The 20,925-nt window shown below is 38.7% G+C and overlaps 1 long non-coding RNA gene across 1 annotated transcript; it reads right to left on the bottom strand.

Moving 5' to 3' along the window:
- Positions 1-376: 376 nt before the first annotated feature.
- Positions 377-19,191, bottom strand: LOC143682529 (uncharacterized). The gene is made up of 3 exons (XR_013175175.1): positions 19,140-19,191; positions 17,886-17,961; positions 377-517 (listed from the first exon to the last, which is right to left on the bottom strand). It is a non-coding gene; the product is annotated as an uncharacterized LOC143682529 (long non-coding RNA).
- Positions 19,192-20,925: the final 1,734 nt, after the last annotated feature.

Genomic DNA, 20,925 nt, shown 5'->3' with positions numbered 1-20,925 from the left:
ATTTGAAATAGGGGCAAAAAATAGATTCTAAGCCTGCTATTTATTTTCTGTGTGCTCACATCTCTATTTCTGATCCATTCTCTGAATTTCTGCACCCTGCACTGTGTCCTATGAACAGTCAATCTTTTTCGGCCCAGACTTATCATCCTAATTGCTCTGACTTTTGGCTTCTAATTTGGCTAATGGGAGTCACCAACAAATTAAAAGGTGAGAGAAGACAGAGACTGGAGTATTTCTTCCCCTCTCTTGCCCTTCTTCAGTGTTGTAGTTCTTCCATATCTTCTATCAGACATCCCTTCTTCCCAATCTCCACTCTCACTGGGTCCTACTTACAGCTTCTTTCTCTGGCCTCAAATTACTGGAGGTGGTAATTTCTCATTCTTGCCAGTGTGCGTGGTTGCCTCATATTCCTTGTTGATTCCCTTGGCTCTTCCAATTCTTCTATACATTCTTATTAAATTATCTGCAAATTCCAGCTGGGTGCACCTTTTCCCCTCTGCCAAGATCTGGATGAACACTAAGGGATGATAAAACTCAGTGTTACTCAGTGGCAAGCAACCTTATTTTTCATACATTCATTTTGAAATAATACTGTTTTTGCATAGTGTCATTCTTTCCATTTGCAACCATCTCTAGGCAAAATATTTGCTTATAATCTTACCATGGGGGAGTGATGTAATTGATTTCAGAATATTAGGCTGTATGGTGCTTACTCAAAGTAGGCACACCAGGTAATTTCTGGGCTTATAAACCCTGGGAGGACTAGTTTGTATTGCCTTCAAAATCTATTTCATATTTTTCTATTGTCAGTGCTGGTAAAAGCCTTACTTTTATTTGATTTTGGTACCAATCTAAAGTCTTTCAGAGCTAAAACTGAAAAATAAACAATAAGACAGGATGATAAGGATCTTCGCTCATGCCTGTTGCCAAAAAAAAGTATTATTTACAAATTACCAGAGAAAGAAATTTGAAAAAGTTTCAGAAAATGAAGTTGTGAGGCATGCCGCAAAGTGAATGAACCATGAGGACATTATGTTGAGCAAAATAAGCCAGAATCGAAGGAAAAATATTGCATGGTCTCTCTTAGAAAATAATTATAAGAAAATTGGGGCCTAGATTGTAAGCTCTTACAGCAGTTACATTTATTCCTGATCTTTGAGATATTTCTAGATTCTGAAATGCTGTGCTATCTGTGTATAATCTGGTATTCTCCTGGAACTTTGGGTATGTGTGTGACACTGAAGACTCAGAGCAGGAGCTCTGCAGCCCTGAAAGTCAGCAGCGCTACATACAGCAACTGCTAAAGAAGCCTAAAAAGAGATCAGGCTTCAATTAGAGGTAAGAGCAAAGTCGATCTGGTTGGGACTAAGGCAAATTAGAACTCAGGGTAAAGGATGACAGTGTTTATGTTTTAGAGCTACACCTACTGTATGAGACCAAAGGAAGAGAGGTTGATTTTGTCCAAAACCTAAATTTTCTGTAGCATACAGTCTAACTCAACCTGTATGGTGGGTTCAGTTAAACAACCTAAACACATGGAATGAGGTCTCGCAATTCTGTATAGCTTAATGTAATACTCAGATACATTCCACAGTACGTTGAGCAGATAATTAAAAAGTGTTGGCAAAGTCCCTTGAGGGACTAGAGAAAAAATACGGAACTGTTAGATTTTCTTACCTAGGAAATCCCTGCTACTCTCTCAAACATTAGGGGCTTCTAAGTTAATAGTTCAAACCCTGATTTTGAGACTTGCTCTTATGAAACCTATTTCTGAACTAGAAAAGCAAAGCCTACCTATAATTATGCTGAAGAGTTACTTCCAGAGGACCTCTTTTCACTCAGATGTGGCCTCTCTCTCCAGGCCCAATTCTACAAGCAAAATCATTACCCTCCCTCCCTTATGTGGGACATGACTCCCAGGGATGAGCCTGGCCCTGGCGCTATAGGATTGAGAATGCCTTCTTGACCAAAAGGGGGAAAAGAAATGTAACAAAATAAGCTATCAGTGGCTAAGAGATTTCAGAGTTGAGAGGTTATTCTGGAGGTTACTCTTATGCAAGCTTCGGTTAGATATTGCTAATTGTCACAGTATGCCAAGACCCAGACAGTACTCCTGTAAACCCTAAAGCATACCCAGGGCTCTATCTGAGACTCTATAAAAGTTTCACTCACTAAGTTTATTTCTCAGAAACCTAAAACCTGCAGGTGGTCCCTAGGCAGCTGAGTCCTGAAACCCAGAGTCACCAGTCTCTCCAAGAGCATCAACCAGCTGTATTCCACTACTCCATAATGCCGACACCCCTTATCAAGTTAAGAAGCTAGAATGGTCATTGCCCAAATATTCCTAAAGACTTGGAGAAGGTTTTTGAAACTTGTTCTAAAACTACATGTTAAAATGTACTTTGAAATTTATTACTTTTTTTAGTACATGTTATATTTCAAAATAAAAAAAGAATTCTGGAAGAATTTTTGAAAAAATAATAGCACCTTTGGAAGAGGAATATAGATTTCCAAGGTAAACTCTACAAAGACCACACTTATTTGGATATATTAATTCTATCATGTTTGTCAATGATCATTGATTGTTTTGGAGTACATATGTTGCTAAAATAGATCATTCAAGAATTTTTTTGTGACCTTTCACTCACAAATATGCATAAGACAATAAATATTTCCAATGAAGAAATAATAAACTATCGAATGTCTAGGACTAGGGCTCTGTGTATTTCTTTCCTGAAGTTTGTCAAGGATGTATTAATTTCCCATTTGGGAGAAGATTAGTGAGAAAAGAACATACATGTATGTCTCTTTAGTTATATAACTATTTTTCAGACTTAAATTTTTATTTAAAATTCTTTCTTATTCCCCTTAAAATTCTTAGAATAAAAATATAGTCTTGTGTATTTTTATAAACCCATAAACACACTCTTGATTCGTATTATGGAATAAATAATGATTAAACAGCATAAATATCTATACCAATGTAAGTATTTGAACCAACTAGAATAATGGTTTTCAAATTTATCTTGTCAAATAAGAGGGCTTTTTCTTCCCACTAGTTTTCCTACCACATCCTACAGGCCCCAAAAGGATGGCCAAGCTCCCTTGAAATTACAAGGGGAAACAAAAGGCTTTTTTTCTTTCTTTCTTTTTTTGCATGGGCAGGCACCAGGAGTCAAATCTGGGTCTCGGGCATGGCAAGCGAGAATTCTGCCACTGAGCCACCATCACACCACCCCCAAAAATGAACATTTTTATCTGATTGGTGATGTGATGAGAATATGAGATCCATTTATTCATATTTTTCTATTTGATAATTTACAACAGACTGTATCACAGAATTTTCTAGCTGAAAGGGGCATTTAAAAAAATTCATCCAGTTCCATTTCAACTTTGGGATTGAGCCCAGAGAGGCTTCTTCATTGGTCTAGAGTCATGCATGGATAAAATAGTTATTTATACCTTTTTATTTCTGTCTGAAACAAATGCTCATTGTCTCTGTCTTTGTTCTATGAATAGAACTAGAGGATAGAGAGCACTCCGTGGGCTGCCTTGTCTCTCAGGGTGTCCATAACTGCCATTAACACTAATGGATACTACCCAGGTATATCAAGCAGAGCAGAATTTCTTTTGATTTTTAAAGATTTCTGTGGGAGTTTTGCCTCCAAGAATATTCAGTTTTTTTTTCTTGCTTGTGGAAAATGATTTTTGCCTGACATTTCACTGATCACAAGGCAGCTGGTCTCATCTAAAAACAACAACAAAAATCTCAACTGGCAGGATGACTGGGGGAAAACGCTAGTCTATGTTTGAGAAGGCCACATATTGTCATCATTTTTAAAGCGCTTACAATGCTAAAGTAATGGACGTCAGTGATTGTGATTTTTTTGCAGTGCTTGCTATCAAAAGATGGCGCTGTACATATTTTAATGTGACTGCCACCCAATTCAAATGTATGCTTTAGAAAAAAGATAAAATTCTGACATTCCTTAGATGAGCTGAAAATACTCATGTGATCCACTTGTTATAATAAAATCCACTGGTGTTGAAAAAATAGAAATAATCAATGCTTGGCTTTAAAAATTCAGTCTCACACGTTTAGAAAAAGATTCTACTGAAATTCTAAGGCACTGCCTAGCAGGTTCAGAGAAATAAAGAAGGAGTAGGAAATATTATCCAGCTTTAGCTAATAGAAGTTCCAATTACAAATAGCCCAGTGTTGTGTGTGTGTGGGGGGGGGGGGTGAGGATTGATTAGAAAGAAGCACTGTTGACTTGTAAAAATATCTAAATGAAAATTGAAAAATCAATTTTCCAGCTACATAGTTTAGGTATTTTGTGGCTAACAAACTTGACCTAATATTCTATAAGCGCACACCTGTTAGGAAATTTGTTAAAATCACTAAAGCATAGCCAAATATTACCCTAGAAGTATTTGAATATGGAATCTAGTGCAATAGATCTTGAGCAGAAACTAAAAGGTAACCTGTAAACACCTCTTCTCAGGTCTATCTTCAGGCTAGAGACCTCCTCTCTCCTTTTAGAAACAGTGATGGAGAGAAGAACAGTATATAATAACCTGTGCCCTGAAAGCAAACAGGTATTGGCCTTATGCCAAGTAGTGTCAAAGTCAGGCATTTTTTAAATCCATGGAATGTTCCCTCATTCCCTTTCACATCTCTTGGCAGGCAGACCACCTTTCTGTCTTCTTTCTGCCTAATCTTTTCGTACCACGGTGCAAAACCCTGGCATGTCGTACCATGGTGCAAACCCTGGAAAGCTCTGTTCCCAATTACTTAATTAGAAATTTTATAATTCTGTACCTGGAATCTTTATCATCATGATTCTGTACTTCCAAGGCTCCCCATTCCCCATGTATCAGGTCCAGCCTTTGTCTCCAACCTTTAGCTTTTTAATATATTCACCGAATATTTTTGAGTCTCTTGCATTTCTGAGGAGCTATACAGGCACTGCAGATTCTGACTGAAGTGTTAAGACCTGCCAAGTCCTTGTTATCACAGAATATGCTTTTCTCTTGAAGAGACAATAAACAAGTAAAGGTAAATAGATACTTCTAATAATAAAAAGTGCAAAAAAAATAAATAAAAGAAGGTGATTTGATGTCAAGTGGCCTGCGGGAGAACATTTTATAAGATGATTTAGAGAGCCCGGTTCGGCTGATGAGAAAGAGCCAGCCTACGACAGACCTAGAGCAATGACATCTAGGAAATGAGCCCAGTGCAAAGAGTCCAAGTCATGAATGGATTTAGCCAACTGGAGGAACAGACAGGACAGTGAAGCTAGACAAGACAGCAAGTGAAAGAGTAAAGATTATCTACTCTTTAGGTATAAAGGTAGGTAGGAAGAAAATTATCTATGTACTTATAGGCGAAAGTATGGATATCGTATTTTACTCTTAGGGTAATGAGACATCAGGCAGGTTTTAGACAGAAAAATAACACTATCTATTAGTATTTTTAGATCCCCCAAGCTTCTTCTTGGGCATGACTTAGAGGTGTGGTGTTGGGCAAACGAAAAATTGTGAGGTCAGTTAGGATGCTGGTTAGAGAAGTCCAGACAACAAACGTTGTTGACATGGTCCAAGTTAGTAGCAACAAAAATAGAGAAAAACGGACAGATTTGTTATGTATTTTGATGGCGCAGTCGAAAGGACTGATGGGCTGATGGCTGTGGTGAGGAAGAGAGGAATTGAGATGATCTGTTTCCTGAGATGGAAGTTCTGAGGGAAAATCAAGTTTTCTGTTCCCATTTTGGATTAGCCATACCCACATTGGGATTTCATGTCTGACGTTTGTCTGCCATTTGGCTAGTGTACAGCCAACCACCCTTCTCCATGGTGCCCTCCCGGCATTCTTCAGAGGGGGCTTCCTACCAGCACATCCTAATCTTTCCAGAGACAGATACACCAAGAAGCTTAACAAAATTTACCTTCAGGGCACTTCACATGCACAAGCCCATTCCAGGGTCCTAAGAAGAGTTTTAGCAATGTCCTCACATAGTGGTATATTTTTGCAAAAATTTGCAACAATGTAATATTTTACCATGTTGGTTAAAATTGTCTCATTTCAAGCTTGCATTCATGGGGTGGCCTTAGAATGCCTGTGAAATTTGAATTAGTATATGTTTAATTTGGGTTTAGTAGGTGCATTAGTTGCTTTATGAGATTTATAAAGGTGTCTCATGCAACCGTGGGAATGGAAAAGTCCAAAATCCATAGAGCAGACTGTGAAGCGGGCAACATCGATGAAGAGTCTTGATGACCTTCACAGGAAAGTTGCACTGGCAAAAGAAGCAGTGAAAATTCTCTATTCTCCCTCAAAAGTCTTCAACAGACAGGTTCAAATCCAATTGACTGGAATATCTCATTGTGGGAGGCATGCCCTTAGTTGGTTGCAGATGTAATCAGTCACAGAGGCAATCAACTGACTGATGATTTAATATACCAGCCTTCCGGTTTATCAACCAGCCACGAAATATCCTTGCAACAGTCAGGCCAGTGCTTGCCTGACCGGACAACTGGGCACCATCACCTGGCCAAGTTGACACCAGAATCCAACCATCACAGTAGGATACAGTGGCTTGAAGAGTGCTGGTGTAGGGATGGTTTCTATAGTACCGTGAAGGTGCAGGGCCAGCTTTATCAACACCTGGCACCAGGTATTGTGTATGGGGGAGAAATAAGGTATGAAATATATGGAAACAGAGGTTAATCTGTAGAAAGTTCTTACCAATCTTTAAATGGGTAAAATTGATTCCCATCAAAGCTTAGATAAAATAGAAGTGCCCTCCTATCAAAATATGTTTAATAATGCAGCTTATATAAACCTAAATGCACCATGCAATTACCTTATTTTTTTACAGGAATTATGGACAATAGAATTTATCAGAGCCCTTTGTTCGTGAGGCACAAATCTGTAGCAATGTACAGAATGCCAGAAAGCAGTACGTATTGTCTTATATGTTCTTATTGTTCTCCTCACAAACAGGGAGGACATTTGTATGTGGAGTCACTTGGTTATTTATTTATTTTTCTTGCATGGGCAGACACCAGGTCACCATCATGGCATGTGAGAATTCTGCCACTGAGCTACCATCACACCGCCTGGAGTCACTTATTTTATGCATCCTGGTTATCAATGATAAACCAAAATTTGATCAACTAAGTTAGAGGAAAGACAGCTGTGTATTCTCTCTATAGAAAATATTACAAAAGCATTTTGCTATGAAGAGGCAATCAAAGCATATGCAGTCAGAAAACGTAGGAAAAGTTATTACAGCAGAATGTCAGGCATTTAATTATTAAAATAAATTTTAGAAAATCTTCATAGTATGTATGGGATTTTTCAGCATTTAAAAACTATATTTGTTTTGATTTCTTTTCTCACTCTAAGAAAACATTCAATTTTGAACTTGATTTTTTTTTTGTAACTCCATATTTTTAAAAAATAACTCCTCCCCCTAAATTATTTAACTTTAGGCTCTGAAAAACCTAGATCTACCTCTGCTTCTGTTTGAAGCCTGAGATAGCACTAATAAAATTCAAGGATATTGTCTCTTTCTGAGAACTAGAATTATTCGTAGCTTTTAAATAAACACACTACTGATGTCATAGAGCTGCAATTGCTGGGTAGGCCAAGAGACAATCCCTCCACTTTCCATCTTTCTACCATTGACTTATTAGGTACTTTAAAATTTTTGTTTTACTTCTGACTTCTAAACTTTCCTTAACTCTTTTATGAGTCTCATATTTCAGATTGTTACCATCATTATGACTCAGAAAATTACCATCAATATTTCAGCAATACTTAAAATATCCTTATTTGGGGTGAGCCATGATGGCTCAGCAGGCAGACTTCTCTCTCCCATGCTAGGCACCCGGGTTTGATTCCTGGTGCCTGCCCATGCAAAAAAAAATAAAAATAAATAAAATCCTTATTTTGCAGCAGGGTACATTTAACATTGGCCAGATGATGGCTTTTTTTTTTTCATTTAGAAAAATTATGTAAAAGTAATCCCAGATCAAGTTAGCCAAAGCCTTATTCCCTATTTAGTATTTCACTAAAAAGTACACAAAAGTCTTTGTCTTTCAAATTCTATTCCTAAAGGTCTGATGCAAGTCTGCGGAGAAAATATCCACAACATGGTATTCATGTCCCTATCCTGAATGGCCTTTGAAGCATGGCTTCTTCTCAGAGAAGATCTTAAAGTCAATACTGAAAGGTAAAAGCGAAACACTGCCTTATGTTCTTTCAAGCAAACTGACAAATTATGATAGTCAAATCCTTATTACCGGCAGTGCTGAAAAGAACGTAATTTAATTCTCAGATCCCTTGATGCAGTTCAGGAAAACTCCTACAGACATTGTTAACAATTGGACCCAGAGAATATTAACCTTAGATACCCAAGTGTTAATTCAATTCTTGAGTGCTACTGGAGAGCTAAATAAAATATTGTCTTCAAGTAGTTTACCATGCTTGAGAAAGAAAACATGCCTATTAGAAACAGTAAAGAACATTAGTGAATAGGAACTGCTGTCCAGCATGACATACACTTAAAGACTAAAGAAGCGAAAGTTTTCTGATAACTAGGGTCAGAAATGTAAAGTTTTTACCAAATTCATTAAACTGGACCTTATGAGACTTGATCGGCCAAGATTGGCCACAGAAAACAATGGCAAAGAGGAAACTGATTTGTAAAAATGAATACATTTCATCAATGTGAAACGACTGAATTTACTCTCTGAATAGTGATTGTGAAAAGGAAATGTCAAAAAGAAAAAATGCAGGGAAATGTTCAAGATATGTCAATCTTGCCTCTCCACGCGTTATTCAGGTTCAAGTCACGTCTCCTCAGTGATATGCTGATAAATATTTAACAACCAGTTCTCTGGGGAAAAAAACTCCTGATAAATATTGTTTGCATATTCCCTGGTATAAATACTACCACATGACTGATGTCAAGCTGCCGGCTGACGTCAGTGAGTGTAGCGTGGGGAACTGATGTGCAGCGGTGCATGTGGTATAGCATTTCCACCATACAAGTACAACAAGTGTAAGCAATCTCAAAAGCTTAGATGAGAGTAAATGAAAAATAATTAGGTAGTGATAAGTTTATTATTTTTCTTTTCATAAAACTTATTTAATTATAGGGTTATATAATTTAGCTTTTAATAGTGGTTGCGTTTAACAATCAGCATGCAAAATTCCTAAATATTTGACAATTGGCTCTCGTGGGTCTGTACAAGCCATCTCCAGCATACCACTACTTTAGGACACATTACGGATTAATTTTTCTCCTAAATGCAGTACAAAGCCATTAGGAGGCTTTAAGAGAGGGAGAGAATGTATTTTATTTCATTTTGAAAGCTCATTCATGCAGCTGGGTAGAGAACAGGTTAGAAGGGGCTGAGAGAGGAAATGCAGAGTCAGTTAGGTTATTATTGGTGCCTGGTCTCAAGGGGCACTCTGATCCCTGCTGCAATCTGGGTTTCTAAAGGTTATGAAGCCTTTTCCTCTTTCTGCAGTCAAAGCACATTTAGACATTTATAAGAAAACCATAAGAAAGTATAAAACAAAAATGGAAATGAAAAAAAAAGCACGGAGAGTAAATTAATTTACAAAAGCACAGATTCTGTCTTGTACTGTTTTGTTTTCCTGACTGCTAAAATGAAATAGCATGGGATGAGTTGGCTTAAAACAAAACCTTCTTGGCTCAAGGTTTTGAGGCTAGGAGAAGTCCAAAATGATGGCGCCATCAAGGCGATGCTTTCTCCCAGAAGGCGGTAGAACTCTGGAGCTAGCTATTGGAGATCCTGAGTCCTTGGCTTTTCTGCCAAGTGGCAGTGCACATGGCAGCCTTGCCTGGCTGCTCCTTTCTTTTCTGGACTCTGGACTTCCAGCTTGTGCCAGCTCCTATGGCTTTCTCTTTCTCTGTGACCTTCCCTTATAGGAATAAGACCCATCCTAATTCAGTGGGCCATACCTTAACTGAAATCACCTCATCAAAAGGTCATATTTATAAGGGTTCACACCCACAGGAAGGGATTAAATCGAAGAACATATTTTTCTGGGTCCACAGCTCCAAGCCACCACACCTACCTTAGAATGAACCTGTAATAATAGACAGGCTTAGCTGCTCAGATTGGTTTCTGAGAATCAGCCCTGATCCTTCTTTTCACCTTAATTCCTTCTTCTTGATTTTGCCAAAAACACTTCTTGTTTCTGCACCTATTGCCTTGAAGTAATATCTCTGCTTGGATCCTTTAGCTGCTAAATGGCTTCCCAGACCTTACCAAACTGCAGAGGAGCCACCCAAACTCTTACCATTCTTCTCATACACAAAGAAGCCTATTTTCTCATGTTATTGTACTTTTCATGGAAGCTTTGTAGCTGATACAATACTTTCATATGCTTACCTCAGTTAGTCTCATACTAACCCTTTGTGGTAGGGCAGCAGGTACTTATAATCACTAGAGATATTCCCAAAGGCATGTGGGAATTCCAAAATTGAGAATCCCAAATAGCATAGCACTTCAGCCATAAAATGTAAATAAGTTCTAAAATTTTTAAAGGAATTCTACTAATATAGAGTGAATGTCACCCACAAAGTTGTTAAATAAAATTCATCGACTTAATATATAATTTATATCAGAGGACATCAAGCTGGGGTATGGAGACTTTCCAAGGAGTATGTGAATACTTGTAAAGTATTAGAAAAACAAACTCCAGATATATGAAATTTCCATATATGGATTTTCCTGAGAATTTTTCTTAGAAGAATAGGCCTTCTTTCTAACTTCCTCATTCATAATCTCACTTCTTTCACTTTATAAAAAGCAACCCTACTTCTCACCTATTCTTATGTTATCCTGGTATATTGTCCTGGAGTAGAAAAATCCCTGAATGTCAAATATCAGGATAATTTGAAATATTGTTGTGTTGTTGAGAAAGTGGATTATCTAAATTACTGGGTAATGAATCCTTCTGCAATTCCAGTACTTTTCAAATGCTGTCTTTCAACAGAATGGAAGGTGATCTTGATTGAGTTGTTGGCATCCATATCAATAAAATAAATCTTAATGAAAAAACACTAGAGCATTTATCTTGGAAAGTGTTCAAGGAATTCTGTCATTACTATAACGAAACCCCTTCTATTTCCATCTATACTTTTATGCAGACAACATGTTTTAGCACTTACATTCATAAAAACAAAAATAGGAATAGAATCAATGCCGAATCTTGGCTCAGTCTGACAGTAAGTAATATTCATCCACAGATACAAGTTTCATACATCTTAAGAGATACATTCCCAATATTTTTTTCTTTTACATCAGTACGAATTTATCAACATTTGTCATGTTTTTTTTTGTTTGTTTCTGTGTAAAACATATTGCTTCAAATTATGGCGATTACTGAGGTAGATTGAATTGTGAACCTCAACAACAGACAGGTACTTAGTCTTAATCCACGTTGTTGAACCCTTTTGTAAATGGGACCCTTTCCAGATGTATTCTCATGAAGGTGTGGACTCATGTGCGAATAGGATCCTCTAAGATCCTTTCTAAGAGTGGCCTGTCCGATCAGGATGGGCCTGAATACATGTTACTGGAGTACTTTACAAGCAGAAGGAATTCAGACACAGTCAGAGAAAGGCACAGGGGCTCAAGGATATCGCCTTGCTGCTGGGAGGCAGAGATGTGAGCAGCCCACCTTAAAGAAGGAGGCAGCGCAGCCGCCGAGCACTTCAGGCTTCGGGAGAAAACCTGGCCTGGAAAATGGCTTGCTCTGGACTATTAAATTCTGAACCCACAGGACAATAATGGTTGTTGTTTAAGACAAGCCATTGGTGGTGTTTGTCATAGTAGCCCTGTCAACGACGACAGTGATAATTCAACTCAAAACATTTTTCAAGCAGGTAGGAATTTATGGTCCCAGAAAATTTACCCCAAAACCTCATTTAAATGCATGCACCTTTTTGTTGAAGAAATAGGAGAGGGTAATCAATAATAGACTTTCAAATGTATATCTTATTAAGATAAAATTCTGTGGGGTAAGTCAAATGGAAATAGGAAAGGAAAAATTGATGTAATTTCTCTTAGAAAGAGCTTGTTCATGTATTTTTTAATGGATACTGGTGGTTATCAAGTCACTATACTATATAGATTCTATGGTACAGATTTAATAATGATGTAAATCATTTTGCTTAAAATTGCCCTTCTTTATAGCACGCTAAAAATGACATCATTTGCAAATATTTGAACCTAGCAGGGAAAATTTTCCATGTCAACTTTAAAATGTGAGAGGGGAGGTTTAAAAGTTCTTTTAGGTTGTACATGAGAAAAGTTGTTGAAGACTTCGCATTTCACTGTAGAACATCATTATAATGAACACCTTCATGTATTCTTTTTAAATCTTTCTCACCAGCACCAGCAGCTGCCATTTTATTTCCCAAAGCCACACATTCCTTTATTAATTGCTTCAAGAGAGTTACTGTGTACACAGGGTGAAGCAAAAAACAGCAAACCATGTGGCTGCTTCTCATGCCCAGCTCACTGGCTCCTTTCTGCATAAAGCCCCCTGGTGCATGGGCCTCAATTTCATGCCTCAGTAAAATTACAAATCTCTGCATGTCATGCTGCTTCATGGGCACTTGCACAGAGGTGACACCACGAACGTTAAATGTGTAAATACCCTGGATCTACTGAAATGCCCCATTTACAGATGAAAAAACTGATATTCAGAGAAGCTAAGTAACTTGCCAAATTTATACTGCTGTCAAAAGGTGGAGCTGGGTCTCAAATCTATGACTCTGAACTTACATACATACATATCTATTATATACATGTGTGTGTACATATATGCATATGTATATATCTGTCTGTGTGTATAGAATATAAGCTCAAAGTTTAGTAGACTAATGAAACTTGTGTCTCAATGTGCCCTTCCTCAGAGTCTATACGCATGTTGCAGGGAGAAGGAATCTTTTGAGATGGGCTCTTTTATGCCCTGGAAGAGATAGAGATGGACAACTGGAGGACAATATGCTATGTGTTTCCAGCCAACCCAAGCTTTTTCCTTTTTTAAAAATCCCACCAATAGAAAACGAGTGTACAGGCAGCGGAGGAGGATGCATTTTCCTTGTAGGACTTTGTAGGACATCAAGGTGCAGGAAAGGTGATTAGGTCCCCCAGAAGCGTTGATATGAACTGGCTGAGAAGAAGGTCATTCCCTCATCTCTGCACAGAGCACAGCACAACACAGCCCTGGCCCAGAGAGGGCTGGCTCTTTGGGGAGCATCAAGAGAGGGCACATTTACCTGAATAAGTATTATTGCAGGGGTAGGCAGGAGCAACAGAGGCACTAGCAAAGTTATCTTCAGAGAAGTTCATGGGTCCTAAGATATGGATAATGGACCCAGAGCAAAAGAGGAGCAGACAGCACGTGGGCAGCCAATGGTGAGCTGCTTCAAGACAGCACGTAAGGTCCCAGAATGTCTTCAGAAATTTTTCAGGAGCCTAACATTTTACCTGAACAAGTAGAGCAGACCAAGGAAACTATGTTATTAGTGGTGTGTGAACATAGGCTAGTTAGTTCTGGGCAATTTCAGATCACACACACAAATTACCAGACATACATACATCTATGAGTATATATATTAAGTGAAAAATTCATTTTGATAAATTGGTAAATGCTTCTAACATTCTTCCCTTTTTAGCCTTATCCTTCTCAGCCATATGTTCATTCACTCAGCAAATATTTATTGAGCACATATTTTAAACTCTGGGGATAAAATAACGAACAAGATACTCAAAGTTCTTGCTATTATGGAGCTAATATCCTAGTAGGAGAGATGAATAATAAACAAGTAAAGAAATAAATGGTACAATTTCTAATAGTGGTAATATTATGAGGGCTGGAGTTTCTTTAACTCAATATATGAAAGGTCTCAAGGAGAGTTACCTGAGTAGAGAACTGAACTCTCACTTGAAGGCCTAATACAGTAGTTCTCAACCTTGCCTGCAAATTAGCATTACCGGGGGGATTTTAAATGTACTGATGCTTAGGGCCTTATTTCAAACCATTTAAATCAGAATGTATGGTAATGGGGTTTGGATATTTGTATTATTTGTTTCCAAGGTGATTCTAATGTGCACAGATAGTAAGAGGCCGCTACCTAGGGAAAGAGTGGGGCAAGCAAAGGAAATGGAAAGTTCATACACATATGTTCCCATACGCATGCCTGACATGTTCAAAGATCAGGAAAGAGGGGAAGAAAGAAGTAAACAAGATCAGAAAGATAAGTAGGGTCAGGTCATGCAAGGCTTTTTAAGTCATGGTAATAGGTTTATATTTTAAGTATAATGAGAAGCCATTATATTATATGATAAAATGGGGAGGAATGGGACAGAAGCAGAAAAGATTCCTACTTCTCAAATCTTTTTAATACAAAACACAAAGGTACACTCTCTATTTTTAAATCTCAGGGTCATGTTGATCATCCAATCTCTGGCAAATGGGCAAGTTGGACCCACAAACTGAGTCAGAGAGATTAGGTGCATTCGTCTACTGTAGATTGGAGAAAGTGAACCAACATCATCCTGAAAAGAAAGAGATGCAGAACAACGTGGTGCCACCAACTAGGCCACACACAGGCACACAAGGCATTGCACAAGCACACAGATGTCATATGTATAGTGAGTAGTTACATACATATCTAGAAACCCTCAAAATCCATAATTTCTCATGCCAAAAAATGTCTTCTCAGCTAACAGCTACAAAAAAAGATATTGATACTTGACATAATCTTTTAGCTTCTTAATTGTTCCATCTCAGCGTATGTCCTTTCCCTGCTGCGGTATTCTAATTAATCTTATTGGTTGTAAAGAGGAAAGTAAAGAACCGTTTATCCTCAAGATAAAATATTTAGACAATTAAGTGTAAGAATTCTGAAAATATATAAACTGCAATTTATGCTCTTTTAGAACTTTAAGAAAGAAATGTCTTGCGAATCTACCTAATACCTATCTTTCAAAGCAGATAAACAGTTTGTTATTTTATTGTAGTATTCACAAAATGTTATGAAGCAAGGAGGATTTTGCTTCCCCTGGAATAAAAATGGAGCATTTGTAGGGTCCAATTATTCTTATAACCTTTGTGCAGCACACTGGAAGGGCTGACAGAATTTCCACTCTGGCTGGTGTGCATATTTGTATTTTTCTGTGCGAAGAAGAGAAGTATTTTTCTCCTCCCCACATTCAAGTGTCCCTAAGCTTACTATCGACAGGAGGCTACACAAATCCTCTTGGGGATTATATTTCCTTGTTTGTAGTTTGTGGGCACTAGAGAGATATGCAGGGGCCATCAACTGGTTTTGTTTGGGAAACAAAACTGGGAGGTTTTGTTTCCCAAATGATGTTCTTCTCAATTTTTTCCAGAGGCACACCTGCTCTGTGATATGATGAAGTGTGATCTTTGTAGGGAGAGAGAATCTGGGTTTGAGTCTTGGCTTTGCTATTTCCCAGCTAGAAATTGGCCATACACGGATAGGTCTTGGACTTCACTGAACTTCGTTCCCTCTGTGGACAATGTGGTTAGTAATATTTGCCCTAGAGAGCTTCTTGTGGTGATTAGAAATATACACCTCACTCTATGCCTCACGCATGGTGTATAGCTGTTTTTTTCTTTTTAAAAAAGGAAAGAGTATGCTCAGTCACTTAATGTTCTAGTTTGCTAGCTGCCAGAATGCAATATACCAGAAACAGAAGGGCTTTAAAAAAGGGGAATTTAACAAGTTGCAAGCTAACAGTTTTTAGGCCATGGAAATATTCCAATTAAAGTGAGTCTATAGAAATGTCCAATCTAAGGCACCCAGGGAAAGATACCTTGATTCAAGAAGGCTGATGAAGTTCAGGGTTTCTCTCTCAAGTGGAAAGGCACATGGCAAACATGCTGAGGGTTTCTCTCTCAGGTGGAAGGAAACATGGCAAATGTGGGGTTATCTGTTAGCTTCCTCTCCAGCTCCCCGGGAGGCATTTTCCTTCATCATCTCTAAAAGCCACTGCTGGTAGACTCTCTACTTCATGGTTCTGTGACATTTCAACTGTCTTTCTCTGCTCTCTCTGAATCTCCAGCTTTCTCCAAACTGTTTCTTCTTTTATAGGATTCTAGTAAAGTAATCAAGACCCACCTGGAATGGGTGGAGATATGTCTCCACCTAATCCAATTTAGCAACCACTCTTGATTGAGTCATGTCTCCAAGGAGATGATGTAATTAAAGTTTCAAACATACAGTGCTGAATAGGGATTAGAAGAAGTGGCTGCCTTTACAAAATGGGACTAGGATTAAAACATGGCTTTTCTAGGGTACATACATCTTTTCAAACCAGCACACTTAACATTTGCATTGATACAAATAGCAGAAACTATAAATACTGAACTCAATCTCTACAGTGACTTTCTACTTTAAAGCTATGTTAGTGAGTTCAGAGTCCCTCAATAAACTCATTGACATGTGATGGAAAGGTGTTTACCATCCAGCATTCACCTGTCCCACTATAGCATTTCTAGCTACATATACCACCTTCTATTCTGGCACTTCTACAGCTACTAATCTACTATTTATGGTTTTTGCTTGAACATGCCAATGAATTTTTGTCTCCATGTCTTTGATCATATTTTTTCTGCCTATAAGGGATTTCTTCCACATAATCTATCAAAATTCTGCCCATCTTTCGAAATCCAAAGCAAATACCTACTCAGTGAAGCTGTTCTTGATTCCTAAAGTCAGAATTAAGTTATCTGTTTCCCATCCCTCTATTATACAGCCAGCATATTATATTATGGTTATGTGTATAATTCTGTTTTTCATGACATGTTGTAAATTTCCTTGAGGAAAGAACCAACATAAGCCAACTTTGCATCAACATATTTTATGTATGTGAATTGAATTGATACAAAAATTCCTTAGCTGTCAATGCTATTAAACAGATTCACATATACATGAGATGTTTCATTCATTGCTAGTTCATCTCTCTTCACTTTTTCTTTCTCTCAGTTTTACAAGAACAGTGATGTTGACTCAATGTTTTTAGCAAGGTCCTTTCTATTTGGTTATTCCAATCAAACTTGGGGTCCTAAACCACAGTGTTTGCAGTTTAATTACATGTACCCTAGGGCTGTCATAATAAAGTACCACAAACTAGGCACCTTAGAACAACAGATACTTATTGCCTACCAGTTCTAGCAGCAAGAAGTCCGAGATCAAGGTGCTGGCAGAGCGGTGCTCCCTCTGAAGCTCCTCGGGGAGGGTCTGTCCATGTCCATCACCTGGCCTCCCGCGACCCCAAGCATTCCTTGGCATGGGGCAGAATACATCCAGTTTCTGTCTCCATCTTCAAACAGCTTCTTCTTTCTTGTGTCTTGTCAGTCTCTTCTCCTTATCTTACAACACCAATTGTACTGGATTGAGGGTCCACCCTACTCTAATATGACCTCATATGGACTAATTCCACCTATTTCCAAATGAGGTCACATACTCAAGGTCATATGAGATATTTTAAGGGTGTGCATATGTGTGTACATCTACGTTGGAAGAGAGGAAAGAGTAACAGGGTATTGGGACTTCAACATATCTTTGTAGGGGACACGAATTCCCCTGTTAAGATGAAGGTTACTTTGAATCTACAAGCTGTAGAAAAGGAAAGTTTTATCATAATGTTGTCCCTTTCATAAATGTTTTATCTTGCATAGGAAGTAATTGTTGAAAGAAGACTCTCTCATCTCTTCTGGGCCAAGAAACATCCACAGGCGACATCCCAGTAATGTAACACAGAGAACACAGCCTTAAATTTTAAGGAGTTACACTTACCCGTGGAACTTGGTATTGTGTGGCCTGAATCAACTTCTGCAACTGACAATTCCATTTGCGCCCTTTTCAGAAATACCTATTCAAGATATTTACAGCTCAGATATGCAGGTTGGTTCTGGTATTATATGCCCTATATATTCTTTTCAATCTTTTCTCTCCCATGTAAAAGTGTAAAAATAGATTTTTATTGAGGTTTCAGGGCATCCTTGGTGGCACAGTAGCTCAAGAAGAGCTTTTTATTTTTTAAAATAAAATTGTGAATGTCCTCAGACTGTCATGTATGGGAGACTAAGCTCTTACGCTATTTAAAAATTTTATGTGATCATAAATCTGTTCCATAGTCAAGTTACTGTTTTACAATACATTGTAACCATTTTCTTTCTTACTTCCTCCTTTTTTCCAAGGGATGCATGTATGTTTCACTAGTTTTGCTTAGAAATGTCATGATATTTTTAATTTAGGAAAAGTCTTCCATTTATTTCATGCATTAATTACATCTGAATAAATTAAGAAAATAGTATACTTGTGAATGACCAGCAATAAGAATTTAATAATTGTTTGAAAAGAACAGTACTGCCAAGTACGCCTGTCTTTTGAGGTGCCCCCACACCACGAGAAGTTATCTTTCTACCCAGTACATGAATTCAACAACCCATCAGTCCTAATGTCTCCAAGGCTTACTTTTAGTTTAGAGTGTAATTTTCTCATGAGTTCCTGCACATCTAGATTTTATACACCCTCTTTCCACGCTAGTAAGCATTTTCTGATCTGTCTTGATGGGGAAATATTTTTAAGGTGAGGACCCTAAAAAGAAGTTTTAGAAAGCTCGATTGATTTTCTATGCCTCAGAACTGAAATATAAAAACACTTTTTATCTGCCTTAGAGCATGTTTTATTCTAAAGATTTTTAGGTTCTTAAAGTCATTGTCACCATTAATCCATTCAGTCTTCCTGGTAGAGTGACTGGTGATAAAGTACCTGTTTCCCGACTAAGGATGCACATGCTGGGGTCAGGTAATTTGCTCAAGGTCATATGATATATTTTAAAGGGTATGTACATGTGTGTGTAGCTACATTGGAAGAAAGGAAAGATTAAGTTTGTAGAATTTTAAGCTCTAAACCCTCAACTCACTACAGAGAGGTTTTATCAGATGCACACATTTACCCTTTGAGTCTGTAAGAGATGGTTGTCTTTTTATATTTTGACTCCCAAAGGCCTACTGTTTGATTCCTGATGGGTGCAGAGCCACATACCACTGGAGAAGCTGAAGAGGACAGACGGTCCATCCCTACAATCTTGGTTGCTAGGAAATGGGCTCATGACTTTGAGTAAGCCAGAGGGTTCCTTCCACTTGGAACTTAGAACCTTGAAGGAGAACTGCAAAGATTTTGGGGCCTTTAGAAATTATCCGTGGTGCTAATGGCAGAGAGTAGAGACTGGAGGAGGCTGTAAAGGTCCACAACAGTGCTGTCGGCAGCAGTATCCCAAGGCTCTGCGGTGTGACTGATGAGTGTCTCCTCTGTCACCTCCAGGTACAGAGTGCAGTTCTTTATCTTTCCCAATAGTCCTTTGAGCTTCCTAGATCCTTCCAATGCCATCTTCTTTCATGTAAATTAAAACTGGTTTCGGTTGTATAAAACACAGAATCCTGATCTTTACTCAGCAGTCATGGCAGCCTGGCCACAATAATTGCATGTATGATTCCTACGGAAACCATTTCAGGAGCCAGTAGGAAGGACAGTGAAATGTTATTTAAAGTAATCCCAAAGTGGAATAGATTACTTTTTCATTCCAGGTCAATGGAGACACCAGTGGGGCTATAAGAAATGAATCTGAGAGCAGACATTATTACAGGAAGCCTCACTTTGGTGTTGTGTTGAAGGAACCCTGGACTTCGTGCCAGAAAGTCATCCTCCCCTGGGGACATCAGGTAAACTACTTCACATCTCAAACAACTGTTCCTTCATCTGTATGAGAAGGTTATTCCCCACTGCAAAGCCCTTTTCAGGGCTGTTAGGAAAAATAGAAAATAAATATATGGCAAGCGAATTGAAAGCATGATTAAAGTAGCATTATCATTATCTCTATTGGTGGCACGGTGCTGGCTGCCCCAAACTCTGGCAGGAAAAGAGACATTTGTTACCACCTGCAAGGGAGGGGTCTCCCACCCGGAGGGCAGCGAGTGCGAAACAATGCCTGCCTCCAGGGGCAGCAGCCCGAGGGCCCCAACTACTCCCTGGTTCGCAGGTGTCCAGGTGGCCAATAGAAGCAGGGAGCACCCAGGCAAGGGAGGGGGCAATGCCACTCACACAGAGAAGAGATGGAGCCCAGTTCCACCAGAGGCACCATGCCCAGCCGGCGGGTCTCTGTTGATGATCCGTTGTGCACCTTGTTGAGCCATAGGAGGATCTGCTCCCTTCCTGCCAGGAACTGATACTTTAGCCAGGCTGTCTCCATTACCTGCTTACATGTAAGGGCTCAGGGCAGAACGGGAGGGATGTGCCAGCAGCCTGTCTGCTGGGGATGGGTTTCACCTCGGAGCTCTCCCAGGCAGGGAGCCAGCGCACATCCTCCATCCATCCTGGGCTCCAAGCACAGGCTAAGCATGTGGTTCACAAGGAAAATGGCAGGCTGCGTTCACATTATGTCTTCTCCTGCAGTCATATTTGTTTTTTTCCAGGGATGCGTATCAGGCACCTGATCTTGTGTCAATTTTATAATAGCTTTCCAGAGTGATTTATAAAAGATCTTCTTTACTACAGGTTGCAGGCTCTGCATGTGGTAAGAGGACATCCTTTATAGTCAGGTGAAACTAGTTTGCATCTTAATTTCATCATCTCTACTTGCGGGATCTGTGGCAAGCTACCCAAATTCTCTAAACGTCAGCATTCTATATAATAGAATAGTATAGAATAGAACTACTGATGCTAATTTCAAGATACTGTAGGGATAAATCATAATGCATAGTTTAATAAAAAATTTAATCTATGCATATTTAAATCATTATGTGTGCTAGCTCTGCTAATGCTAAACTATATG

This window comes from Tamandua tetradactyla, chromosome 5, assembly GCF_023851605.1.
Source record: "Tamandua tetradactyla isolate mTamTet1 chromosome 5, mTamTet1.pri, whole genome shotgun sequence".
NCBI lineage: Eukaryota > Metazoa > Chordata > Mammalia > Pilosa > Myrmecophagidae > Tamandua > Tamandua tetradactyla.
This window is presented reverse-complemented; position numbering and strand designations above follow the sequence as displayed.